The sequence below is a fragment of the Triticum urartu genome, chromosome 5, assembly GCF_003073215.2.
Source record: "Triticum urartu cultivar G1812 chromosome 5, Tu2.1, whole genome shotgun sequence".
Classification (NCBI taxonomy): Eukaryota; Viridiplantae; Streptophyta; class Magnoliopsida; order Poales; family Poaceae; genus Triticum; species Triticum urartu.
The window spans coordinates 34,628,867-34,655,886 of record NC_053026.1 but is presented as its reverse complement, the minus strand read 5'-3'; the positions used below and the strand labels follow the sequence as shown (position 1 = coordinate 34,655,886).

General features: G+C 44.3%; 12 non-coding genes and 2 pseudogenes across 12 annotated transcripts; all 14 read left to right on the top strand.

The window, feature by feature from the left end:
* Window positions 1-8,068: 8,068 nt before the first annotated feature.
* On the top strand, window positions 8,069-8,202 carry LOC125511877. The gene has a single exon (XR_007285148.1). It is a non-coding gene; the product is annotated as a small nucleolar RNA snoR80 (small nucleolar RNA).
* A 277-nt stretch (window positions 8,203-8,479) lies between these two features.
* LOC125511871 lies at window positions 8,480-8,568 on the top strand. The gene has a single exon (XR_007285143.1). It is a non-coding gene; the product is annotated as a small nucleolar RNA snoR20a (small nucleolar RNA).
* Window positions 8,569-8,623: 55 nt separating this feature from the next.
* Window positions 8,624-8,702, top strand: LOC125511869. Its single transcript, XR_007285141.1, has one exon. It is a non-coding gene; the product is annotated as a small nucleolar RNA U61 (small nucleolar RNA).
* Window positions 8,703-8,792: 90 nt separating this feature from the next.
* Window positions 8,793-8,881, top strand: LOC125511881. Its single transcript, XR_007285152.1, has one exon. It is a non-coding gene; the product is annotated as a small nucleolar RNA snoR14 (small nucleolar RNA).
* Window positions 8,882-9,066: 185 nt separating this feature from the next.
* Window positions 9,067-9,149, top strand: LOC125511870. The gene has a single exon (XR_007285142.1). It is a non-coding gene; the product is annotated as a small nucleolar RNA snoR77Y (small nucleolar RNA).
* An 816-nt stretch (window positions 9,150-9,965) lies between these two features.
* On the top strand, window positions 9,966-10,037 carry LOC125511775. The gene has a single exon (XR_007285114.1). It is a non-coding gene; the product is annotated as a small nucleolar RNA R66 (small nucleolar RNA).
* A 415-nt stretch (window positions 10,038-10,452) lies between these two features.
* On the top strand, window positions 10,453-10,537 carry LOC125511771. Its single transcript, XR_007285112.1, has one exon. It is a non-coding gene; the product is annotated as a small nucleolar RNA Z159/U59 (small nucleolar RNA).
* Window positions 10,538-16,707: 6,170 nt separating this feature from the next.
* On the top strand, window positions 16,708-16,804 carry LOC125511726. Its single transcript, XR_007285081.1, has one exon. It is a non-coding gene; the product is annotated as a small nucleolar RNA SNORD96 family (small nucleolar RNA).
* Window positions 16,805-16,919: 115 nt separating this feature from the next.
* On the top strand, window positions 16,920-17,015 carry LOC125511719 (annotated as a pseudogene).
* Window positions 17,016-17,553: 538 nt separating this feature from the next.
* Window positions 17,554-17,637, top strand: LOC125511790. The gene has a single exon (XR_007285116.1). It is a non-coding gene; the product is annotated as a small nucleolar RNA R16 (small nucleolar RNA).
* A 152-nt stretch (window positions 17,638-17,789) lies between these two features.
* Window positions 17,790-17,885, top strand: LOC125511766 (annotated as a pseudogene).
* A 78-nt stretch (window positions 17,886-17,963) lies between these two features.
* LOC125511894 lies at window positions 17,964-18,108 on the top strand. Its single transcript, XR_007285165.1, has one exon. It is a non-coding gene; the product is annotated as a small nucleolar RNA snoR137 (small nucleolar RNA).
* Window positions 18,109-18,211: 103 nt separating this feature from the next.
* Window positions 18,212-18,310, top strand: LOC125511755. Its single transcript, XR_007285106.1, has one exon. It is a non-coding gene; the product is annotated as a small nucleolar RNA Z103 (small nucleolar RNA).
* A 216-nt stretch (window positions 18,311-18,526) lies between these two features.
* Window positions 18,527-18,624, top strand: LOC125511756. Its single transcript, XR_007285107.1, has one exon. It is a non-coding gene; the product is annotated as a small nucleolar RNA Z103 (small nucleolar RNA).
* The last annotated feature ends 8,396 nt before the right edge of the window (window positions 18,625-27,020 follow it).

Sequence of the window (27,020 nt, the reverse complement as noted above, 5' to 3'; positions counted from 1 at the left end):
GTTCGCTTTCATTGTTTTGGAAATACAAAAAAAATTCCTGTTTGAAAAAAGTGTTGACGCTTTTCAGAAAATGTTTTCAGCATTTAATGATTCGCACTGCCTTAGAAGAATTGCGTTCAAAATTTCAGATTTTTTTTTCAAATCTGCGTTGGCGTTTGGTTCTTAATAGTTTGCCTTGTCTCTCAGGACGAGATTCTGCTGGGTTCGATACGATGGGAGGATACCTATTTTTGGAGCCAATACTCGATCGCATCCTCTCGCTACCTTCTTGGGCCGGCAGGCCAGCAGGCCAATGCGTCGGCCCGTCCCATCTACACGCGACGAAAACCCTAGATAAATAAATAGATAAATAGGAGTACCCACCAACGCCACGCCGTCTCCATACCCCCCGACCTCAAACTTCATCCCCTGTGGGCTGTGGCTCTCTCCCCTTCTCCCTCCCTGCCCCTGCGTCGCTCGTCCAATGGTACGGCCCGTGTCTTGCTACTTCCGATGGTCGATGAGAGGTTGTATGTAGCGTTGATGACACATTTGTGGACTAGAGTTTCTGACGCAGCCTCTTCAGCAGTGTCTGCAGACTATTAGGATGATCTCCACCGTGTGGGTCCAACGGTCCACCGGGCCCTTAGATTTGTGACCTGATCGGGGGCGCTCAACCCACTATGGTTGACGGACCCCTGTCACCTGCACTATATAAAGAGGTGGGGGCCGGTGGCTCGCATCACGAGGTTCGTCGCAACGCCGTACACCCCACCTACATCCCTACTGATCTAGGGTTAGTGCAGTGCTGATGGGAAGCGCCGCCACCACTTCGACCACTACCCTCTGCCATCTCCGGCACCGGCACCATGGCCGACACCGGGAGCTCCTCGAGCCACATGGAAAAGGTAATACCTATCACCACTACCGGAATCCCCATGCCCACTGGATCAAAAGACTCTATCAATGGTATCAGCCGAGGTTGGCGTTATGGATTTTCGGTAGCAACAGAAATTCCCCCCTTCCCAAAGAACCCTAGAACAGGGCAGAGTAAAGAAAACAAAAGTACACCGGAGAAGGCCTTGGGCCGCCGGCAAAGAGCGTCGCTGCAAGGCCGCGCCAGTTCCTCTCGATCCCCACACGCATCGGCAAGCCGAGGTGCAGGGACGAAGAACCACCTCTTTTGGGGCAAAGGGCACCGCCACCGAGCCGCTTGCCGGCGGCACACTCTCTTTCGGGAGCTCGCGCGCGCCGGCAAGGGGGGCGGGGGGCCGCCGCATCGGGAAACCGCCATCAGACGAAGAGGAGGGCTCTGCTCGGGCTGCTCGCGTCTCTCCCTCTCTCTCTCTCTCTCTCTCTCTCTCTCTCTCGCCGGGGCGGCAGTGGATGTAAGAAAGAGAACGGGAAAGGGAAGGGGGGCTCGCGCTGGCGCGGCTCGCTGCCGTCGCCGGCGGCAGGAGCGCAGCCGCGTCCCTCTCTGCCACTAGATGGGATGAATGGAGGGAGAAAAGGAAAGGAGAAAGAGAAGGCGGCCAGGCTCGCGCGATGCGGCGCGGTGGCCGGTCGATGCCGTCGCCGGTGGCAAGGGCGCGGCACGGTGGCCCGGCGACCTGAACGGCGACCAGAAGAGAGACAAGAGACGAGCAGACAATCGAATGGGGCTAGGGTTTTCGGGTATGGCCGGTGTGGGCTGTTTTTGATCCAGCGAAATCAGCGCCTGACCGTCGGATTTGATCGGACGGCAAGGAAGAACCCTAGCGCTCAAACGGGCACTCTGGACCGAAAGTGGAGAAGGCCGCCAGCCGCGAAGGCTGGGCTGAGGCCTGCAGTCGCGGGCATAGCCGCTGCGCACGCTGGGCCGAGTCAGGCTCAGCTGCATTTTTTCCCTCTTGTTTGTCCACTTTCTTTTTTGGGCAAATTTTATATATAGTTTTTTTTTCTGTTCAAATTTATCCAACGAAAATTTGTCTAACAAAAAAGTAAAAGAAAATGTTCCGAAAAGTAAACAGAAAAAGTCTTTGAAAATGAAAATCAAAAATTTTCAGAAAAGAAATGTTCATGAATTTTATAAAGAAAATAATAAAGTTCATGAATTTTGCTTTAGTAAAAGAAAAGTTTTTGTAAAGAATAAAAAGTTCATGAATTTTTATTCATGTGTTTCCGCTGTGTAAATAATTCATAGTGCTCTTTTACAAAGAAAATAAAAGTCTAGATAGAATTAAGTTTTTAAGAGCATGTTAAAGTAAAAGATTAAATTGTTGCTTCTCTAATGCAATTTTGAACCAACCGGTTAAAATTGCTTAGAGAGTAAAAGAGTATAGAATTGTTTTTGAATAGAATATTGTATAGTTTCCACTGCAAAGTAAAAGTTTTATCTTCCAATTAAATGGGAACCAACGGGAAAATTTAATTGGAAGAACTGTTCTAAGCAATGTTTTTCCTCTGTGGGTGAAATAAGATGCAGATAGTTTCTGCTATGACAAAAGAAAGATATATTTTTTAAGTTAAAATATGGTATTGTTATTTTCTGACCAACGTTGTTGATAACAGTGCTATAATTCTATGAGTCTTATGTTCAAAGCTTAAATATCTGATAAATTTTTTATCAAAGTGATCAATTTTCAGAGAAGAGATAAAGATCAAGAAATGCTCTTGAACTAGAGAAATGTATATTTCTTGTTCCCGCTGCAATAAAGTTGATGATGATTATTATTTCTTAGCAAAGTTGTTTAATAGAAATACTATCATCACATTGTTTATGAGTTATATGCATTATTTCCATTTCCACCCAACGGTGATATGGAATTAATGTAGAAGGATGATGTTTTATTCTAATTCTGCCACAATGGTGATTTAGAATATAAAAAGAAAGTTTTAAAAAGTTTAATGTGCATATTTTTAACCAGGCCAACGTAGGGTTATTTCTATGCTCATTATTGTTGATTATTGGCTAAGTTTTCTCAGACTAAAAGTTTTCCATGCTTTCATTCGTGAAAGCGAATGGCTGGGTACTTGTGACCCGAAAGATGACCAAGAAAGGTCATAACATGAGGGAGTATGTTCTCTCTAAAGAATGGCTTCATCAAAAGAAAAGAGATAGATCATTGAGAGTCTTGGTTGACGAATGTCTTTCATGTACTCTCTATGAAGAAGATTTTTCAGTCAACATGATTTGAAATGAAACAAGCAACATGTGTGTTTAATTTGACCAACGTCGGATCAAGCATATGTGTCAAAGAGCATTCGGATTTATTTCTGAATTTGATGATTGAATATGCAGTCAAAAGAGCCAATTTTGGCATTTATGTCCCTTATAGGGAATTACCCGCATAGCGAGAAAAGATGATTATGATAAAACCCGCATGGCGGGAAAAGTCTGGGAAAATACCTGCGTAACTGGGTAAAGTTGACATAGTATTATGTCAAAAAATCATGTATGGCAGGAGCAATGTAGGCAAAGGACTTATCCTGTATGACAGGAGAAAGATATGATGACTCATGTGCGTTTAATGTGTCCCACTCTGGGAGAAAAGTATGGAGTAGCTATTATGCTTTCCTAGTATCGACCGTACACCTTATGTGTAACGGTCATTAAGCACTCAATAAATCCAAAGAGAATAAAAGTTACAGACAAACCTAAAGATAAGAATGATATGCAAGTGTGACTTGCAAAAGTACTAATGATAAAGAACTATTTTGAGTTTCCGAAATGGAATGAGGAATAAGGAAAAAGTACTCCCATACTAGTTAACAGATAACTTCATTACATATGAAGTAATCGGATAAATGAAGTAGATACTCAAAGTTTCCTCAATTCACAAGAGTTGAGAATGGTTTTTCAAAATTGTGGCAGAAAAGTTCTTGCCACATTTCGAGGGGGAGAAAGAAATATGAGATATCCATTAATGAAGAATGTGATCGTCTGGGGGAGTACGACGATCATATTAATACCCCTAAAGAAAAGAAATAGTTGTATTTATGGATCTTTTACAGTTCCAAAAGCAGACTAAGGAATACTAAGACGGTGCTTAAAGTGCCATAAAGAAGAAAGTTTTAACAGAGTAAACCCAAATAATAAAGTTTAAAGATACACCATTTTTAGTGAAGATGGAGTAATCTGGGGGAGCATATTGTATGACCTATAGAACACCCGATGTTAGCACTATAAAGGATGAATGAGTAAACATGGATCTTGTGATTTGCAATGACAGAGCAACAACATCCCCATATGAAAGAAGTGCCAGTACCTAAGACACTGATGGTCTCAAGGAATGAGAACATTGAAGGAAATATGCCCTAGAGGCAATAATAAAGTTATTATTTATTTCCTTGTATCATGATAAATGTTTATTATTCATGCTAGAATTGTATTAACTGGAAACATAATACATGTGTGAATACATAGACAAACAGAGTGTCACTAGTATGCCTCTACTTGACTAGCTCGTTGATCAAAGATGGTTATGTTTCCTAACCATAGACATGAGTTGTTATTTGGTTAACGGGATCACATCATTAGGAGAATGATGTGATTGACTTGACCCATTCCATTAGCTTAGCACTTGATCGTTTAGTTTGTTGCTATTGCTTTCTTCATAACTTATATATGTTCCTATGACTATGAGATTATGCAACTCCCGTTTACCGGAGGAACACTTTGTGTGCTACCAAACGTCACAACGTAACTGGGTGATTATAAAGGTGCTCTACAGGTGTCTCCTAAGGTATTTGTTGGGTTGGCGTATTTCGAGATTAGGTTTTGTCACGCCGATTGTCGGAGAGGTATCTCTGGGCCCTCTCGGTAATGCACATCACTCAAGCCTTGCAAGCATTGCAACTAATAAGTTAGTTGCGGGATGATGTATTACGGAACGAGTAAAGAGACTTGCCGGTAACGAGATTGAACTAGGTATTGAGATATCGACGATCGAATCTCGGGCAAGTAACATACCGATGACAAAGGGAACAACGTATATTGTTATTGCGGTTTGACCGATAAAAGATCTTCGTAGAATATGTAGGAGCCAATATGAGCATCCAGGTTCCGCTATTGGTTAATGACCGGAGACGTGTCTCAGTCATGTCTACATAGTTCTCGAACCCGTAGGGTCCGCACGCTTAAAGTTCGGTGACGATCGTAATTAGGGTTTTTGTGTTTTGATGTACCGAAGGTTGTTCGGTGTCCCGGATGTGATCACGGACATGACGAGGAGTCTCGAAATGGTCGAGACATAAAGATTGATATATTGGAAGCCTATATTTGGATATCGGAAATGTTCCGGGTGAAATCGGGATTTTACCGGAGTACCGGGGGGTTACCGGAACCCCCCTAGGGGTTATTGGGCCTACATGGGCCCTAAGGGAGAAGAGGATGGCCGGCCAGGGCAGGCCGCGCGCCCCCTCCCCCTAGTCCGAATAGGACAAGGAAGGGGGGGTGGCGCCCCCCCTTTCCTCTTTCTCCCTTCCCACTTCCTTTTCCAACAAGGCAAGAGAGGGGAGTCCTAATGCCGGTGGGAGTAGGACTCCTCCAGGCACACCCCTTGGGCCGGCCGCACCTCCCCCTCTCCCTCCTTTATATACGGGGGCAAGGGGGCACCCCATGACACCCAAGTTGATCTTCATGATCGTTCCTTAGCCGTGTGCGGTGCCCCCTTCCACCATATTCCACCTCGGTCATATCGTAGCGGTGCTTAGGCGAAGCCCTGCGTCGGTAGAACATCATCACCGTCATCACGCCGTCGTGCTGACGAAACTCTCCCTCAACACTTTGCTGGATCGGGGCTCGAGGGACGTCACCGAGTTGAACGTGTGCAGAACTCGGAGGGGCCGTACGTTCGGTATTTGGATCGGTCGGATCGGGAAGACGTACGACTACTTCCTCTATGTTGTGTTAACGCTTCCGTTGCCGGTCTACGAGGGTACGTAGACAATACTCTCCTCTCTGGTTGCTATGCATCACCATGATCTTGCGTGTGCGTAGGAATTTTTTTGAAATTACTACGTTCCCCAACAAAAATCAGATAATTTTTATTACTATAAAGTCTATGTTAGTGAAATTCAAATGGAGGTTGATCCCACCTCATTTAAAGCGCTCATTCGAGCTTTGAGAAGTGTCTGCTTATCTAAATGGTAAGAGACTATGTGAGATGAAATGAAATTGGTGAATCCCGACGATGTTTGGGACTGATGAGTAATTTCCAATGGAGCCAAAACAGTAGGCTGTAAAGAGGTTACAAGGTCAATGTGACTCCAAAGGAAATATGTAAAGGTGTAAAACACGACTTAAATCAAAAGGTTTTTGCGCGTTTTGCACCGAATAGATTACAATGAGTGTTGGTAGCACATCATGATCTGAGTTACATCAGATGAAAAATATTATGATCTGAGTTACATCAGATGAAAGTAAAGAACACAGGGGATACTGCCTGAAGGAGTCTTTTATGGACTGAAGCAATCAAATGTTGTTTTGGGTTAAAGAAAATGAGAAGACAATTGTATTCATGCAAAGTTATAGAATAGGAAATTCATTTCCTAATCCTGTGCATGTGCATGACGTACTACTCGCTAGTGGTGATGTCAATCTACTGCAGCAGGAGAAAAGAAATTCTTGTTCTCAAAGTTCAAAAGAATATTCTCAGTAGAGTGACTCTTGTTATAATTATCGAGATTCACCAAGAAGAGAATAAAATGGGGTATTAGGAGTGTCGCATGAGAATACTTTAAAAAGTTTCTAAAGTATGCATGTGAGAAAACCTACGCCTGTTCTTATAGTAAATGGTAATGATTTTGGGAACTTTAGTGTTCCAAGAGTCAATGTGAAATAGACCAAATGAATATGGTACCATATGCTTCAGCTGTTGGAAGCTCAATATTTTACCCTGACACAGTTCATGTATCCGGGTTGTTTTGGCAATGTCCAGTCCATATACAGATCACTGGAATGGAGTCAAAGATACCGGCCTCATGCTGAAAGAAACAAGTGCTCTTAAAAGGTTGTGAGTACAAAGATAAAAACTTGTGAAACATACAACGAAATCCACAATTGTCGCTGACCTTCACATTAGGAGTTTTTGTGTGGAAGAACTCTATAGAATGAATCATTTATCATGAATGTGATGCAAAGATAAAGTATAGCATGATATGAGGTTGAGGGACAGGCAAAATGGTTAAGGAGACCTGTACCCGGAGTTGATAATGGTTAACAACAGCAATAACCATTTTTTAGTTTTTCTCTCCTATGACAACGAGTCAAGTGTTGATGCCAAATACACTGACGCAGAGTTATGCGTTCTAAACGAGAAAGTCCAGAATTATGTAGAAATGCCTGAAGCATAAAAGCAATAGATAAGTATTTGCAGATCTGCTTATTGAAGGCTTACCGCCCAGTGTGTTCGGAGAACACACAGTCGACATGGGTTTTATGGTATAGTCTAAAAGTTCCGGACAATAAAAGGGCCCAAGGTTAAAGAATTTGTTTCAAAATAGAGAGGTACGTTGTGGCTGTCTGATTCTATCGGCGATTGAGTTGTGACGATGAAACATGTTCTATGTATTGATCTATTATGAAATGAGTAAAGTAAAAGTATAAGGTCAAAAGTAAAAGTTGAGATCAAGGGGGAGAATGTTAGGATGATCTCCACCTTGTGGGCCCAACGGCCCACCGGGCCCTTAGATCTGCGCCCTGATCGGGGGCGCTCAACCCACTATGGTTGACGGGCCCCTGTCACCTGCACTATATAAAGAGGTGGGGGCGGCGGCTCGCATCACAAGGTTCGTCGCAACGCCATACACCCCACCTACATCCCTACCGATCTAGGGTTAGTGCAGTGCTGATGGGAAGCGCCGCCACCACTTCGACCACTACCCTCTGCCATCTCCGGCACCGGCGCCATGGCCGGCACCAGGAGCTCCTCGGGCCACATGGAAAAGGTAATACCTATCACCACTACCGGAATCCCCATGTCCACTGAATCAAAAGATTCTATCACAGACAACCTCCTGGCTGTCTGAGCTCCCAGATCTCATCCATCCCCATCGCTCGGTCCCTTCTTCTTTTTATTTTTCTGGATCTGATTGATGCGCGTTCATTACCAATTCCCGAGGATGACTTGTGTTCCTCGCGGTAATTAGTCTCGGACGCCACACACGATTCTCTCATGTGTCTTATATGCTGATTGGTGGCGTTCCCCGTGCCACCTTATCCTGGAAACGCCAGATATATACTTCATTCACGTGTCGTCCTCTCTGTTTTCCTTTCTTTGTGTTATATTATAGTTCTTTCATGTTTGATAGAAATATATCTGATGGATTGTACAAGCATCTGATTTTTTTAATAGTTTGCTCCAACTGATTAGTCTGAAAGTGGATGATGAGATCACAAGTGAAAATACAGTTATCCTCTCTTACTTCCTCGGAAGGGTGCTGAGAATGCTTCGAATCTGACACGATTACTGTGCACTGTTCTTTTCCTAGTATCTTCTTTCAATCGTGTAAGATATTGGCCGGTGATGACTTGTATTGGTTGCTGAACAGGCACATTGATTGCCTGGACTCTGTTGACATTTCGCATGAACTAGGACAGTCTGAGGCTGTTATGTAAACAAGCCATTTTTATCAGACAGTGTCCGTAGCATCAAGCTATCACCGGCAATGAGGAACGAAACCTGTGCCGGAGGCGGATGCGCCGATGTTGGTAACACAACCCTCTAAGAAGTTCTGAGCCGCCATTAGATCCAATTTTCCATTATTTTCTGGATGTTTATTTCTCTGAGTATTGACATGTTGGTTTTTTTCGAGGATGGATTGATTTCGATGCGAGGTGATGATGTTATGTATGATAGTCTGTCAATCCCCTGATGTCACAAAGTGAAGACACACATGCATCCCGACAGGCTCTGATCGCATATGTAAAATTGGCTATTTCAACTCATGGCTTTGAGTACAACTAGCTTTCTCTTAAGACAAGAAAAAGCTCAACTGGCTCAGACGCACAGAGTACTCTGTTTTAGAGCAATATAATAGCTTCGTCGAGTAGTTATCAATGACCCGTTATTAGTCTTGTTTGTGCTATCTATGGAGTACAGGGCTATACCCATAATGATTAGCTGCATGTTGGAATTACCGCTAGATTTTGAAGTGATGACAATTTATGCTGCTTTCTGAGGTTTTAACAATCAACTGAAAACATTGTTATCATAGCTGCAAGTGTCTCATTTGACCTTTGTTGATTTGTCTCAGTTGGAATCCAACCCATGTCAGTCCCTTCCTATGGTGTGCGATTTTCTGTGGGTCCTTGAGGGATTCTCTCTGTCTATCTTGTTATTATAGTACTTATTAAAATTAGGATCTGTCTAGAACACATCTAGATGTTTCCTAGTTATTGCACATCTAAGTGACTCGAAACAAGAATAAAATGAAATAGAAAGGGAGGAAAGAAAATATCGCATGAATCTTCACCTAAAATCAGTGGCATAGAATTCAGATGCGCTATACTTATAACACATCTAGATGTTCTTTAGCATAACCATGAAAATTAATCTAGTTGGGCCTAATGGTACTTCTCTGGTAGCTACAGGCATACTAGGACAGTAATCATAATCAGTTTCCAGGCACTGATTGGATCCTAGGACTTCATGCATATTTGTAACTATTTTGCTGCTGGGAAATATATGGTAGTGCTGATAAATTAAGGCTTGTTTCTCAAGACATTCGCAGTTGCACTATGCGTCCATGCTATCATTCCGTAACTCTGAGGACAGATTTATCAGTTTTGAGTGTTATTAAATGTTGAACAACCCTTTTTGTGCAGAATCGTGTGACCCGGTCTCCTTGATGATTCAATCCATCTCTTATATTTCACCGGGCTTGAATTTCCCAAAAGGGCTACTTTATGGAATCTGCTTCACCTACTGCTAATTGCCCCTGCTTATCGTTGAATGTTTAATGGTTTTAAGTTCCTTTTCTCTTAAGTTAGTTAGTTCTGCGAGTCTAGTGATGGCAAATCTTTGAGACCTGAGTTTACTTAGTTGATGAACATCATAAGCATAATCCCTGAGGGCCGCCGATTCGATCTTCTATTGTTCCTGGTCTACCCATGATCTTCTATTGTTCCTTGATGTTCTTTTTTCAGTTTTGCTGTACTATTCTTTTGCTTGATGGAGATGTATTTGCCTAGAATGCATTCTCTGACAGCTCAACCATCATTCACCATGTTTCCTTGTTCTGAAATTCTCTATTTGGAAGAAGTGAAGACCTGAACTGAGGTAGTGCAGTTTAATTTTTTTTCTAGGGTGTTTTCTTTCATATGGATCAAAGAGTGTTGTTCTTTTTTTCTTCTCTATTTGTTTTTTTGGTATTTGGCAGCCTTCTCGGAAAGATACCAATCTGTTGATACAAATATACAAATGTTCTGAGGTTGCTCTTGGGAAATTTACTTGTTTTTTACTATCTTGTTCTCTGGAGGCAACCTAAATACTTTCCAATGATGACCAAACTAAAAACTTTCGTTCTTCTGATGCGCCACCTCATGTTGCAATTTGGAGACCTGAACTAAGGAAATTCTTTATTATGTCTTCTTTCCGCCCCAAAACAATGTTGTTTATATCATGTTTTCCTCTTATAGTGGGCAATGCGAAAATGTTGTGTTTATTATATCAAATCGTGTTGTGTTACCTGTCTTTTTTTTGAAAAGGGGGTTTACCCCAGCCTCTGCATCGGAAAGATGCATACGGCTCATATTATTAAAATAGAATGCAGTAACAAAGTCTCCAAGTATCGAAGTGCGACAAAAAAGCAAAAGCTCGAAAGAGCTGAAATCCTAAGCCACAACCGGCTGGCAAACACAATAGGAGCACTACATGCCTATCCTATTACATGACCGCCATCCAAACCGGTTGAAAATATCCCGCGCTACCATCTCCCATCGGGTAGACGCAGTAACCAAACGCTCCCTGGCCTCCGTCGGAGTGAGTAGCGACCACATACGGATGAATGCCGTGGCCCTGAAGATAACCTGCAAAAAGTGAATGTTTGTTGACCTGTTAAAAACTAAATCATTTCTGCAGTTCCATACTGCCCACAGTAAAGCACAAACGCCAACACGAATGTGTCTTGCAGTATCGGAATCAACCCCATCAAGCCATGGTCCAAGTAACATGTTGATAGAGGTGGGCTGATTAATATTAAACGCAATATGAATTGACTGCCACAGAATCTTAGCCAACGGACAATCAAGAAAGAGGTGTTTGATGTTTTCATTATTATCGCAAAAGCTACACCTAGATGAGCCCATCCAGTTGCGTTTTGCCAGGTTATCCTTAGTCAAAATGACCTGTTTATGCACAAACCACATAAACACTTTGATGCGTAAGGGAACCTTTACTTTCCAAACGTGAATCGAGGAAGGGACAATGCTAGAGTTAATGACATCCAGATACATAGACTTAACCGAGAACGCACCGTTCTTAGTAAGTTTCCGCATTGATCTGGTTGCTGGGTCAGCCGAACCTCCATTAAACGTCTAACAAGGTGGAGCCAAGCCTCCCAACGATTTCCAACTAGCGTCCTCCGAAAACTAATATTGAGGGGAGTGGATTGTAGAACAGATGCAACGTAGGCTTCTCTACGTCGCACAATGTTGTACAAAGTAGGATATTGAAGTGCAAGGGGAGTCTCCCCAAGCCACGTATCCTCCCAAAACCTCGTAGTGGCTCCATTCCCGACAATAAATTCTTGACTTGTTGAAAAAAAGTTGTTTGACTCTCATCAAACCCTTCCAAAAAGGTGAGTCGGAAGGCCTCACATTTACCTGGGCCAAGGTTTTTAGCATAAAGATACTTATTACGCAAAATCTGAGCCCAAGTAGCTTCCGTCTCAGACGAAAGTTTAAAAAGCCATTTGCTAAGGAGGCATATGTTTTTAACTTCCAAATTTTCAATGCCTAGACCCCCTTGGTCCTTCGGCCTACATATTATATCCCATTTAGCAAGCCTATACTTTCGTTTGAGGTCGTCATTCTGCCAAAAGAACCTAGATCGGTAGAAATCTAACCTTTTCCTGACTCCCACCGGAACCTGGAAAAAGGATAAGAGAAACATAGGCATACTGGTAAGGACCGAATTAATCAGAATCAATCGTCCTCCGTATGACATGAGCTTTCCTTTCCAACAGCTCAGTTTCTTTTCAAATCGATCCTCGATGCATTTCCACTCATTGTTAGTCAGCTTACGATGATGAATGGGTATACCTAAGTACGTAAACGGTAAGGAACCCAATTCACATCCGAACAATTGTTTATACGTATCCTGGTCCTCCTTTGCTCTTCCAAAGCAAAACAATTCACTCTTGTGAAAGTTAATTTTGAGGCCATATAGTTGTTCAAATAAGCATAATAGCAGCTTCATGTTTCTTGCTTTCACCAAGTCGTGCTCCATAAAGATGATTGTATCATCAGCATACTGAAGAATGGAAATCCCTCCGTCAACTAGATGTGGGACCAGGCCACCTACCTGCCCTGCATCCTTGGCCCGACCTATTAAGATAGTGAGCATATCAGCCACTATATTAAACAAGATCGGCGACATCGGGTCTCCTTGCCTAAGCCCCTTGTGTGTTTGGAAATAGTGACCTATGTCATCATTCACTTTAATCCCGACACTTCCTTTTTGCGTAAAGGAATCAATCTGGTTTCTCCAGGCCGGATCAAAGCCTTTCATACGCAAAGCTTGTTGAAGGAAAGGCCATTTAACTTTATCATATGCTTTTTCAAAATCCACTTTAAAAACTACGCCATCAAGTTTTTTTGAGTGGAGTTCATGGAGCGTTTCATGCAAGACAACAACCCCTTCAAGGATGTTTCGATCAGGCATGAAAGCAGTCTGGGACGGATGAACCACAGAGTGCGCAATCTGCGTAAGTCTGTTCGTCCCGACCTTGGTGAAGATTTTGAAACTCACATTAAGCAGACATATGGGTCTGAACTGCTCAATGCGAACTGCGTCTGTCTTCTTAGGAAGAAGAGTTATCGTTCCAAAATTTAGCTTAAACAACTGAAGCCGTCCCTCAAAAAACTCGTGGAACATGGGCAACAAATCACCCTTAATAAAGTGCCAGCACTTTTTGTAGAACTCCGCCGGAAACCCATCCGGTCCTGGAGCCTTATTATTCTCCATCTGTGCAATGGCTTCAAACACCTCTTTCTCAGAGAAAGGAGCAGTCAGGAGCTCATTCTCGGCAGTCTCAAGTTGAGGAACATCCTGAACCCTAGACTCATCTAAGGACACAAAATTCTCTTCCGGGGGACCAAACAACTGCTTATAATAATTGGTAATATAGACTTTCAGATTGTCTTGACCAACTATCGTCCCTTCATCTTGTTCTAACTGAAAAATTCTCTTTTTACGATGCTTCCCATTAGCAATCATATGAAAGAATTGAGTATTGTCCTCTCCTTGTACTATCTTGCGAACCTTAGCTCGCAATGCCCATTTCAATTCCTCCTCGCGAAGAAGCTGTTTAAGACGCATCTCCGCCTCTATCTTTGTTTCCAACTCACTGGAATCTAAGATAGAAGTTTCAGCTTTAACTTCAAGGTTTTGAATAAGTAGAAGAAGTCTCTCCTTCTCCGCCTTATAAATACCATGCGTTTTCTTAGCCCATCCTCGAAGGAACCTTCGGAGATGACAAATCTTACATTGCCATCGCTCGATAGGCGTCTTTCCTCCTGAGTCCATAGCCCACTCCCGAGCTAACAACTCAATGAAACCTTCTCTTTCCAACCAGGCAAGTTCAAACGAGAAAATGTTTTTGTTTCCCACAAACGTTTGAACCCCTGAATCGACTAGTAACGGAGTATGGTCAGAGACACCCCTGGTCAAAGCCTGCACGGTTACCAGAGGAAACTTCTGTTCCCACTCGACACTTGCTAAGACACGGTCAAGTTTCTCAAATGTTGGGACCGGTAACGAATTAGCCCAAGTAAATTTCCTACCCGAAAGCTCTATCTCTCTGAGATCCAAACTTTCGATAATAGTGTTGAACATAAACGACCATCGGCCGTCAAAATTGTCATTATTCTTCTCCTCTCTCCTACGAATAATGTTGAAATCCCCCCCACTAAGAGGGGTAGCTATTCGTTACCACAAATACGAACCAGATCCGCCAAAAAGTAGGGCTTGAGCTCTGGTTGCGTAGCTCCGTACACCGCCACCAAAGCCCAATCAAACCCATCTGCCTTAATTTGAACTCGGAACTTGACGGAAAAATCCCCCAAAACTACACTCCGGACTTCCAATGTTTCGCACTTAACCCCAAGTAAAACCCCACCGGATCTTCCTCGAGGGGGGAGGCAATGCCAATCAAACTCTACCCCCCGGACAAAGTGGCAAGAAACTGAGAAGTGAAATTGCTTCTTCCAGTCTCGGATAAAGCAATAAAATCTAAATGATGTTCAAGAGAAGCATCCGCAAGAAACCTCCTTTTAGCCAAGTCTCTAAGACCTCTGCTATTCCAAAAAATGCCTCTCATAGCTCATCATGAAATTTTTTGGCAGTACGGATCCTAGCACTCCTACGCGCTGCGGAGACTGGATAAACCTTTCGTCTCCATGCCCTCTTAGGCTTTAGGTGTCCATCAGTCGGATCACCGTACTCATTCACAGCTTCTAGCACCAAAGGCTCATCATTGGTGTCTTCCTCTGTCTCTAGAAATGCAGGGTCAAGATCGGCACACATACCATCAAGAACCCTAACCCCAAGCGCATCAATCTCCGAGTCATTCATTGGTTTAACGGCAGCTATGTGACGAATCATATCTGCCGCACGATCAGCTTCCAAATCAAGAATGTCGTTAACCGACTTGGTAATTTCAGTACCATTATTACCCAGTGAAATTCCTAATTGATTTGCATTATGAATGATTTCATTATTAGTAAAATGCAAAATGGAATTCGACTTAATAACAGACATACCAGTGGAGGTCTCGACGTCATGCAACTTGGCAGCCCTCAACGCACACCTCAGTTGTATGTCATCAACGTCCGGCTGCTCCTGCAGCCTCCCGCTGATCCGCCTCCCCTGGGAGACAGGATCCGGGATACCACCAAAGGCGATGACCTCCTCTCGAGAAGCTCTGCTAGGGAAAAGGCCTCCTGCCCGTCCCCCAACAGCGGCGCTTCGGGTCTCAGTCACCGGAGCAGGAGAACAACGTGGCGGTATCTCCGGCAACCTGTGCACGGGCGACCCACCAGCAGCAGAGCCCGGGGCAGCCAACTCGCAGCTCACTGGGGAGGGAGCTGGAACACTGGCCGTGTCGCCCAGTCCACCCACAACGGTGACCGGCGAGCCAGCAACCTCCTGCCCAGCCACACCCATGCCCGCGCGTGGTGACGAGGAGAAGGACACCGCCCCAGCCAAAGGGGCGGGTCTGGCCGGGGAAGCGGCAGCCGGCCCGTGGCCGCCCCCAGCGGCCGGCCCTCCGAAGAAAACTCCCCCCGCCTCTGAAGATGCCATGGAGGGAGCGAGTGGTGCGTAGGCCTCCTGCCTGCTTGTCCCACCCGAGGTCGCCCGAGCCTCCGGAGGGGCCAAAACTTCCGCACAGGCCTTGGGCGCCATCGAAACAGGCGCCGCAAGAGCGCGGGATGGCCGAACCTCACTCCCGCCCAAGTCCGCCGAGCCATCCAGCGAAGTCGTCACCTCCGGCCTAGGCAACGGCGATGAAGGAGGAGTAACTTGGACCTCCTGTCCAGTGGTTCCTCCCGGTCCATCGACAAACAAGACACGGTCAACCCCCGTAATCTCCGGCGGCAGATGCTCAGACGGGTCATCCATGTCCACCCGATCACTCCAGAGACGAGGAGGTGCCAAGAAAGCTCCTACGGACCCAAGTTGCAACATGTTGGACGGGATCAAAACTGGCGATTTCCCCTGAGCAGACTCTCCTGCTTTAGACGAATCCACAGGCCTGGAATCCCTGTCCCCATCATTATGTGCGTCATCACCATGGTTCCCAGAAGGGCCTCCCCCCTCAGAAGTATCCATATGATGCAGCTCCTCAAAATCCTGAAACAGGTTAGGGTCCTCATACTCGACATTCAACATGTAAGCAATACCCTCGTGACACCATCTGACCACTTTCGGCAAGAACTCGATGTTAGCCATGCTAACCAGCAAGCGCGCCACACCATGAGCACGGGTGAAGGGCATATCTACCTACTCCGTCCGACCGAGCAAGGATCCAAGGCTCCATGTGACAAAGAAATCATCCAAGGGCTCAGATGGTGCCCCCAAAAAACGAACCCAGATCTGAGTCAGTGGTGTGCCCTGCGGCTCCGTCTTTTTCCACTCATCAAACTGCAACACAAAGCTAGTGCCTGTAACTCTGCACATACCAAACTTGAGTCAGTGGTGTTACCTGTCTTCTGGCACATTTATTAACACAAGAATATAAGAATATGCCCATATTTTGCCTAGTCTATGATTTTATTTCTTTAGGTTTTTGTTTTGTTTCTGATTTTGTTCCTCCTGCATTCATTTGGTGGATGAAAGCAAACACTCAATTGTTTGTGAGTTGTAGCACTCTTCGATTCAGAACATTGTTTGGCCAGCTCTCAAGTATGTATTTTTTTAATACTTCCAAATTTCTTTAGATATGTAGTCTGATATTCTGTTTGTTCTTGATTCTGTTATTTACCATGTATATTTTCTTTTGTGTATCATCGAGTAAAATATGGCTGGAGAGTGATGAAATACACAAACAAAACACACCATCTTTCGGGACTGATTGGTGCACTCTGTGTGCCATGCTGTGAAAATGTGTGATTGTGATGTCCACCTACCATATTTTCTCCAAAATACAACTTTTATGTTCTGTGATTCTGATGTGATATATGTTCAAATTTTAGAGACTGATATGCCCATTGACGCCTTTCTTGGTATTTTGATTTTGACAACCGTGATGAGCCAATTTTACAGTTACAGACATGTAATGACTCCTGTGGAAATGATCACATGGTCAAAGAACATCTAAGGGACTGAGTTGTATTTGTATTTTGGATCTTTGCTGTCAGTAGTTTATTTGTTGCTACGTTATTTTTCATATTCTTCTCTTTATCGTATTTGTGCCTTTTAAACTTATCCATATGGTTCTTGGACAATGAGTAAATGTTAAGCAGAAAGCAAATGTTCCTCTCGCTATCCAGTGTGGAATTTCTTGTGATGTGATTGGACGTTGCTATCTCTTTTGATGAATTTGATTGGACTTTGTATCGTTTTCCAATTCGAACAACCTGAACAGATATAAATTGGAACGACAATCATACAAGCGTTTGACAAAAGCACCCTATCCAGAGAATGTACTACGTGGTGGTGGAAGATCCAAAGGAAAGAGATGGTTTACTTACCACCATTGTTGTTGCTCTAGAGTCAAATGGTCTAATCAAAATTTCTCGTTGCAGATGTTTCTCTTCAAAAATTTGAGCCGTACTGTTGGCAACTGATGATCAGATAGCATTAATGTGTTCTATTTGTCTGTCTCTTCTTTTACCCCCTTGAATTTATTTATCTTCCTGTGCAAACCAAGGGTGGCAAATGATGTGAAATATGTTATGCTATACACTGAATCTTTGATATTTTTACAAAACTCCGCTTATTATCTGACGCCACCCATGAGTTTGAACTTTCAACCCGGTTTTTGAAGAGCTTAGCTGCGTAATTTTTGTACAATGCCATGACACTGGTAGTATCGTGTTTTCTTGATGCTTTATTATCATTGTTCCACTGGGTTTGATCGTTTTGTCATTTATCTGATGTTTAAAACTGTCCAATGATGATCAAACTAAATACTTTCGTTCTTCTGATGTGCCATCTGATGGCTCGATGCGGAAGCAATTTGGAGACCTGAACTAAGGATATATTTGATCATATTGTTCATCCCCCAAAACTGGATTTTGTGCTTTTTATGCTTGATTACTGAACAAAAGTTTTATGTTTTTTGCTTCACAATTGGAAGAATGTCCTGTTGTTAACAGTTTGGTCATCTGTAGAGAGAAGCATAGATGAACGGAAACACCAGCCAGCATTAAACAACATGGTGCTTTATCAAACTGCGTCATGTTACCTGTCTTCTGGCACATTTTGTAACATTATAAAATGTCCAAACTTCCAGTGATGTTTTATTTCTGAGCTTCTTATAGTTTGGGTGCATATGCTGTGTCGAAACATTGGCTTCCAACATTTAGATGGAAGTGAGGATCCTTTCCCCAGCTGATCGACTATGATTATACTGTGCGCAAATGTAACCCTTTATCAGAGGATTCCAAGCCAGAAATCTGATCCATCTCACCCGACATTCTCTAGCCCTCTTTTTTCTGTTTGTATTTTTCCTTTGTTTATCTGTTCTGATTTGTAAACTTAATGGTATTAAGGATTCCTTGAATGATGGATTATACTATGCAGAACTGTAATCCCATAGGGATCCCAAGCCAGAAATCTGATCCATCTTTGTTTATGTTTGCCACCCTGTTTTTTATCTTTTATCAGAAATTGAATATTGAATGGATGTGAGGATCCTTTCCCCAAATGATCGACTATGATTATAATGTGCGCACATGTAATCCTCATTGGAGGGTTCCAAGCCAGAAATCTGATCCATTAATTTCTGCTTACAAAGTCCTATTTATGCATTTTGTTTTTGTGTTATTTGATACGTCTCCAACGTATCTATAATTTTTGATTGCTCCATGCTATATTATCTACTGTTTTGGACATTATTGGGCTTTATTATCTACTTTTATATTATTTTTGGGACTAACCTATTAACCGGAGGCCCAACCCAAAATTGCTGTTTTTTTTGCCTGTTTTAGGGTTTCGAAGAAAAGGAATATCAAACGGAGTCCAAACGGAATGAAACCTTCGGGAACGTGATTTTCTCACTGAATACAACTCAGGATACTTGGACCCTGCGTCAAGCCAACTAACAGGAGGCCACGAGGTAGGGTGGCGCGCCTGCCCCCCCAGGCACGCCCTCCACCCTCGTGGCCCCCCTGTTGCTCCACCGACACACTCCTTCCTCCTATATATATCCACGTACCCCCAAACGATCAGAACAGGAGCCAAAACCCTAATTCCACCGCCATATCTTTCTGTATCCACGAGATCCCATCTTGGGGCCTATTCCGGAGCTCCGCTGGAGGGGGCATCGATCACGGAGGGCTTCTACATCAACACCATAGCCTCTCCGATGAAGTGTGAGTAGTTTATTTCAGACCTACGGGTCCATAGTTAGTAGCTAGATGGCTTCTTCTCTCTTTTTGGATCTCAATATAATGTTCTCCCCCTCTCTTGCGGAGATCTATTCGATGTAATCTTCTTTTTGCGGTGTGTTTGTTGAGACTGATGAATTGTGGGTTTATGATCAAGTCTATCTATGAATAATATTTGAATGTTCTCTGAATTCTTTTATGTATGATTGGTTATCTTTGCAAGTCTCTTCGAATTATCAGTTTGGTTTGGCCTACTAGATTGATCTTTCTTGCAATGGGAGAAGTGCTTAGCTTTGGGTTCAATCTTGCGGTGTCCTTTCCCGGTGACAGTAAGGGCAGCAAGGCACGTATTGTATTGTTGCCATCAAGGATAACAAGATGGGGTTTTCTTAATATTGCATGAGTCTATCCCTCTACATCATGTCATCTTGCTTAAGGCGTTGCTCTATTTTAACTTAATACTCTAGATGCATGCTGGATAGCGTCGATGAGTGGAGTAATAGTAGTAGATGTAGGCAGGAGTCGGTCTACTTGTCTCAGACGTGATGCCTATATACATGATCATACCTAGATATTCTCATAACTATGCTCAATTCTGTTAATTGCTCAACAGTAATTTGTTCACCCACCGTAGAATACTTATGCTCCCGAGAGAAGCCACTAGTGAAACCTATGGCCCCTGGGTCTATCTTTATCACATTAATCTCCTACTACTTAGTTATTTACTTTGCTATTTACTTTGCCTTTATTTTACTTTGAATCTTTATCATAAAAATACCAAAAATATTATCTTATCATATCTATCAGATCTCACTCTCGTAAGTGGCCCTATAGGGATTGACAACCCCTATTTGCGTTGGTTGCGAGGATTTATTTGTTTTGTGCAGGTACGAGGGACTCGCGCGTAGCCTCCTACTGGATTGATAGCTTGGTTCTCAAAAACTGAGGGAAATACTTACGCTACTTCGCTGCATCATCCCTTCCACTTCGGGGAAAACCAACGCAGTGCTAAAAGAGGTAGCAAGAAGGATTTTTGGCGCCGTTGCCGGGGAGGTCTACGCAAAAGTCAACATACCAAGTACCAATCACATACCCTTATCTCCCGCATTACATTATTTGCCATTTGCCTCTCGTTTTCCTCTCCCCCCAATTCACCCTTGCTGTTTTATTCGCCCTCTCTCTCTATCCTCCCTCTCTTTCTCTAAATGCCTCTTTTTGCCTGCTTACTTTTTGTTTGCTTGTGTGTTAGTTTGCTTGCTTGTCGTTATGGCTCACTAGTAGAAAAAGGGCCTTTAGTCCCGGTTCGTAAGGGCCTTTAGTCCCGGTTCTTGAACCGGGACTAAAGGGTCGGTACTAATGCCCTGACCCTTTAGTCCCGGTTCAAACCAGAACCGGGACTAAAGGCCCTCCACGTGGCCGGTCCACCTTTAGTCCCGGTTGGTAACACCAATCGGTACTAAAGGAAATTTTCTGATATTTTTTTGAATTTTTTTTGAAATTTTTTTATTTTCAAATTTCTGAATTATTTTAACTTCTAATCTCTAATCACCCCTCATCACTGCTCAATTTAATCTCTAATCACCCCTCATCATTCCAAATCATCTAACTTCCCGGACGGTCACCCATCCTCCCACTCCCCCAGCCTGAGCACGCTCAACTTCCGGGTTCTATTCTCCCTCGTTTCCAAGTCTGCACTCGTTGTTTTCCTGACAATAGTAAGATGTCAATCCTATTAACCCTCAGGAGTTTAGCTTGAGCATGAAGTCACACATTTTACTGTTTGAGTTTGAAACTATTGTTCTCAAAACCAATAATTTTTTAGTAACACTAATATTTCTTGAATAAGTAGTTTGACCATTGTTTGACCATAGTTTGACCAGATTTAACCAAAATTCAAAAAAACTGAAATAATTATTTAATAACACTAATATTCTTGAATAATAATTTAGTAACACTAATACTTCTTGAATAAGTAGTTTGACCATAGTTTGACCAGATTTAATGAAAATTTAAAAAAACTGAAATTTGAGCATAACTTTTTTTCCTTTTGGAATTTGAGGATTTTACAAATTTGCAAACAGGCCGTAGGCGGTCTCCATCGGATGTAACTTTTCGAGTAGATGATTTTTCATATAAAAAACTTTTTAATCCGAGTTCGTATGCAAAAGTTATGCCCATTTTACAAATTCCAGAGAGATTTTGTAAATAAAGTCGAAATTCATATTTGTAAATTTTCCCAACAACTAGACCACATATCACATGGGAAACTTATTTTATTTTATTTTTTTGACATTTCCATCATTTTCTTTTGTTTTTTCTAAAACTGAAAAGGCGGTCCACGGGGGGGGGGGGGGGTGTTTGAAAATGGGACCTTTAGTACCGGTTCGTGCCATGAACCGGTACTAATGCCTGAAAGCCCATTAGTCCCGGTTGGTGGCACCAATCGGGACTAAAGGTCTAACCTTTAGTACCGGTTGGTGCCACCAACCGGGACTAATGGGCATCGCACCCTTTAGTCCTGGTTCGTGGCACGAATCGGGACTAAAGGGCTCAGGTGAACCGGGACTAATGCCTTAGCCGCACGAACCGAGATAAATGCACCCATTGGTCCCGGTTCTGGACTGAACCGGGACTAATGGGCTTACCCGGCCTGGACCAAAGCCCCCTTTTCTACTAGTGGCTAGTCCCTTATCTTCTCCGTTGACCCCTGAGTTCGAAATCTTTCACTTTAAACAAAGGTTAGGAGAAAACTTAAAAGATGCCTGGTTGAGAATAATGGAATATCATCATAATTGTACCTCTTAAATAAATCTGAGAATTTTGCTTCGCAATTTTTATGTTGGATTAAATATGTCTCATAGACAACTCTTGGATTGCGTTGCCAAAGGCAATTTTATTGAAATCGATCCCCATATTGCACTTGAAATTATAGAAGGTATAGTGGGAACACTACCTCAACAAAAGGGGGCTCATCCTACCCAGGAAGAGACACACGTTTTTGAAAAAATTTGTGAAGTTACTAAAATCTTGCAGAAATCTCTTAAACCTCTTAAGAACATTAGTGGAAATATTCACCACATGAATATGTTGATTACCCTTTGCAATAAGCGGTTGGATTCGTTAGATCTAAAAATTTCATAATATGAAGGGAAACATAAAGAACCTCCCGGATTCGAACTTGATTCCGCTAAAAAGTTGAAAACCAAAGATGGCAATACCTAGATCTATTCTTGCTTGTTATGCCTAGCTAGGGGCGTTAAACGATAGCGCTTGTTGGGAGGCAACCCAATTTTATTTTTATTCCTTGCTTTTTGCTCCTGCTTAGTAATAAATAAATTATTTAGCCCCTATTTTGGTTATTTTTTGTGTGTTTAATTAGTGTTTGTGCCAAGTAGAACCGTTGGGAAGACTTGGGGAAAGTCTTGTTGAACTTGCTGTAAAAAACAGAAACTTTAGTGCTCATGAGAACTGCTGTAATTTTTATTTGGAAACTGCTATTTAGTTAATTATTTTTTCAGATGATTAATAGATAAATTCCTCACGTCCAGAAATTTATTTTAGAATTTTTGGGGTTCCAGATATTGCGCTAGCTACAGATTACTACAGACTGTTCTCTTTTTGACAGATTCTGTTTTTCACGTGTTGTTTGCTTATTTTGATGAATCTATGGCTAGTAAATTAGTTTATGAACATTAGAGAAGTTGGAATACAGTATGTATAACACCCATATAAATAAATAATGAGTTAATTACAGTACCTTGAAGTGGTCTTTTGTTTTCTTTCGCTAACGGAGCTCACGAGATTTTCTACTTTAAGTTTTGTGTTGTGAAGTTTTCAAGTTTTGGGTAAAGATTTGATGGATTATGGAACAAGGAGTGGCAAGAGCCTAAGCTTGGGGATGCCCATGGCACCCCCAAGATAATCTAAGGACACCTAAAAACCAAAGCTTGGGGATGCCCCGGAAGGCATCCCCTCTTTCGTCTACTTCTATCGGTAACTTTACTTGGAGCTATATTTTTATTCGCCACATGATATTTGTTTTGCTTGGAGCGTCTTGTATGATTTGAGTCTTTGCTTATTAGTTTACCACAATCATCCTTGCTGTACACATCTTTTGAGAGAGCCATACATGATTTGGAATTTGTTAGAATACTCTATGTGCTTCGCTTATATCTTTTGAGTTATATAATTTTGCTCTAGTGCTTCACTTATATCTTTTAGAGCACGGTGGTGGATTTGTCTTATAGAAACTATTGATCTCTCATGTTTCACTTAGATTATTTTGAGAGTCTTAATAGCATGGTAATTTGCTTAAAATCCTAATATTCTTGGTATGCAAGATTAATAATAAAACTTTCTTATCAGTGTGTTGAATACTAAGAGAAGTTTGATGCTTGATGATTGTTTTGAGACATGGAGGTAATAATATCAAAGTCGTGCTAGTTGAGTAGTTGTGAAATTGAGAAATAATTGTGTTGAGGTTTGCAAGTCCCGTAGCATGCACGTATGGTAAACGTTATGCAAAAAATTTGAAACATGAGGTGTTATTTGATTGTCTTCCGTATAAGTGGCGGTCAGGGACGAGCAATGGTCTTTTCCTACCAATCTATCCCCCTAGGAGCATGCGCGTTGTAACGCCCCAAGACCGATGTGCCAGGTGTCTTCCAGTTATTCGCTGTTGTTGCCTTGTCATTGCTTGCGTGTCATGCATTGCATATCATGTCATCATGTGCATTTCATTTGCATACATGTTCGTCTCATGCTTCCGAGCATTTTTCCCGTTGTCCATTTTGCAATCCGGCGCTCCTATGTCACCCGGTGTCCCTTTCTACCTCTTTTAGTGTGCGGGTGTTAAGCGTTCTCGTATTGGACCGAGACTTTTCATGCGGCCTTGGTTTACTACCGGTAGACCGCCTGCCAAGTTTCGTGCCATTTGGACTTCGTTTGATACTCCAACGATTAACCGGGGGACCGAAAAGGCTTTGTGTGTGTTGCAGCCCAACACCCCTCCAAAGTGGCCCAAAACCCACCTAATCCCCCTCCATCATCTAGGCCGTTCGATCACGATTGCGTGGCCAAAAACCGCACCTCATTTGGACTCTCCTAGCTCCCTCTACCTATAAATATGTGCCTCCCTCCGAAATTCTCGAGCAGACAAACCCTAGATCCAACTCCCTCCGCGCCGCCGGACATTTCTTCCCGCGTCGGACATGTCCGCTCGCCGCCGCCACCTCACTCCGGCGAATCAGGCGTCGCCACGTCAGCTCCGCCGCCTCGCTCAACCTCTCCTGTCGCGCCACCTGTCGCCGCCTCCCCTCCTCCACCGCGCCAGCCACCGCGGCCCGCCCGGCTCATGGCCGGCCCGCCCGAGCCGCGTCCGGGCCCAAGTGCCCGAGGCGCCCCGCCGCTTTCTCCTTCGCGCCGAGCTCGCCGGACCTCGCCGCCTTTGCCGGAAGCTCGCCGCTGGCGGCCCATCCCGCCGTCCTTCGTCGCCGCCTCCTCGAGCTGCGGCCGCCGCCCGTCAGCCACCGCGGTGCGCTGCCACCCGCGCCCGCGTGCTCGCCGCGCCTCGTGCCCGTCGCTTTGCGCCGCCGCGCCCGCACCTCGCCGCCGGCCGTCGTCGACTCGCCACGCTGCTGCGGGCTCGCCGGAGCCCGTCTCCAGCCAGATCCGGGGAGTGGGATGAGATCCACCACTCCCCCGAACCAAACGCGTCCCGGATCTCTTCGTCCCGGAATCTTTTCGTCCAGTTTTTCCCTCGAGGTCTAAATTCCACAAAGTCCCAGTATTTTTATGCATAATTCATCACATCATAACTCTGCACCCGCTGCTCCGATTCGTGCGTGTAGAATATCAAAATGTTCCTCTCGACGAGTACATCATTTGATCTCATTGCATCATTTCCATTTGAGCTCATCTTGATGCCCGAAATGCTGTTGGAAGAGGGCTATGTGATGACAGTTTCAGATCTGTTTCAGCAAATGCACTTTTGTCATTTTTGCCATGATTAATGTGTGCATGCTATGATCCTGAGCTCTACATGTGTTTTGAAATATGCCATGCCATCTCTACAGGGGTGTATGCCATGTATTTTTGTGATCTTTGTGGTGACTAGCACAAGCATGCAAAGTAGCTTACTCAATGATGCTGATTTTAGGGACTTAGAATTTCACTAAGTCCTTGCCCTGTCATTATTTTTTTGCCATATGTTCATGTTGTTTCCTAATGATCCGTGCCTCTTTTGAGGATGATCAGTGTAATTCCCCAAGACCGATGTGCCAGGTGTCGTCCAGTTATTCGCTGTTGTTGCTTTGTCTTTGCTTGCGTGTTGCATCTTATCATGTCATCATGTGCATTGCATCATCATGTTTTCAAAACTTGCATCCGTCCCGGTCTCCTCGTTCCGTCCGTTGTCCGTTCTGAGTCCAGACACACTTGCACGCGCCCGCGGCATGTCCGAAATTTTATTTTATAAGTGGCCGGAAAATGTTCTCGGAATGGGATGACAGTTGACGTGTGGTCTTATTATAGTGTAGATAGACCGCCTGTCAAGTTTCATCGCATTCGGAGATCGTTTGATGCCCCAACGGATAACTATAGCGGCATGACAGCCGGTCTAACGTCGGACGTTTTCGGTCTCCGGAAACAGATGCCGGGCCCTCTCTCTTTCTTCTCCCCCTCGCAGTCTCGCCACGGCCCACCTAGTCCATCCTCCTTCCCCTCTTCGCTTCCGGAGTTGTCCGATGCGACCGCACGGTCCGAAACCCTCTCTACACAGTGCATCGAACCCCTCACGTGAGCGTCCGAAAGTTGTCCCGGACCCGACCCGAGGTGTTGCCACCGTTGTGTCCGGATCATCCCCAAACGTCTACAAAACGTCTCTGATTTCTTAATTGAGCTTCCTAGCCTAGTTATTCGCGAACGTCCAATTAAAATCGGAGGGACAGATTAGCCCCTAACCAAAATCCATTGGCTATATATAGTTCCCCTTTATCTAACCCTAGATCCTAGGGGCTTGTCCCATCCACCAAATCCCCTCACCCGCCGCCGCCAGTCCTCTTCCACATCGGGATCCTCCCATTCCTCCTCCCACCAACCAGAGCTCGAGCCCGAGCTCTTCGATTCGAACCCATCCAGACCACCTCCCATGCTTTCCGGCCAGTAGCAGGAGCCCCTGCCTCGCACCTCCTGTGGGCCTCCTCACCTACAAGCAGCCGGAGCAGCAGCTCCCAGTCGCCGGAGATGAGTGCCCCGACAGCCCCGCTCCTTTCCCCCTCCTGCTTCCCTACCTCTCGTTCTCACGATCTTCCCCTCCCTCTCTCTGTTTTCGCTCACAAGAGACCACCATGGCCGCTTCGTCAAGCTCCGTCGCCGTCGCTTCGTGCCGGGCATGGATGGATCGATGCTCCGCGCGCCCGGATCTGCCACCACCGCATCAGACTCTCAAGCCCCGTCGTGCCGCACCTCTGCTTCGTCCAAGAAGAGACGAGACAGCAGCGCTCCGCTTCTTCCTAGGTCGCTGGGAGACCATGGCCTCCTCCCGTGCTCCTCTGCACCCAGGCGAACCGTGCTCGACCTCCGCAACCACCCCGCACCACCACCGCTAGCTCGTCGCTGGAGACCCATCAGCAGACCTCCAGGAGCCCACGGCCTCCTCTGCTTCTCCTCCTGGTGCCTCGCGGGAGCAGCTCCACCCTCGGCTGAAGCCCCACGCCGTCGTGCCGCCCCGCCAAGTTCCTCGCTGCGTCTTCCCGTGGAGCGCTAGGAATAAGTACAGCACCCCGTC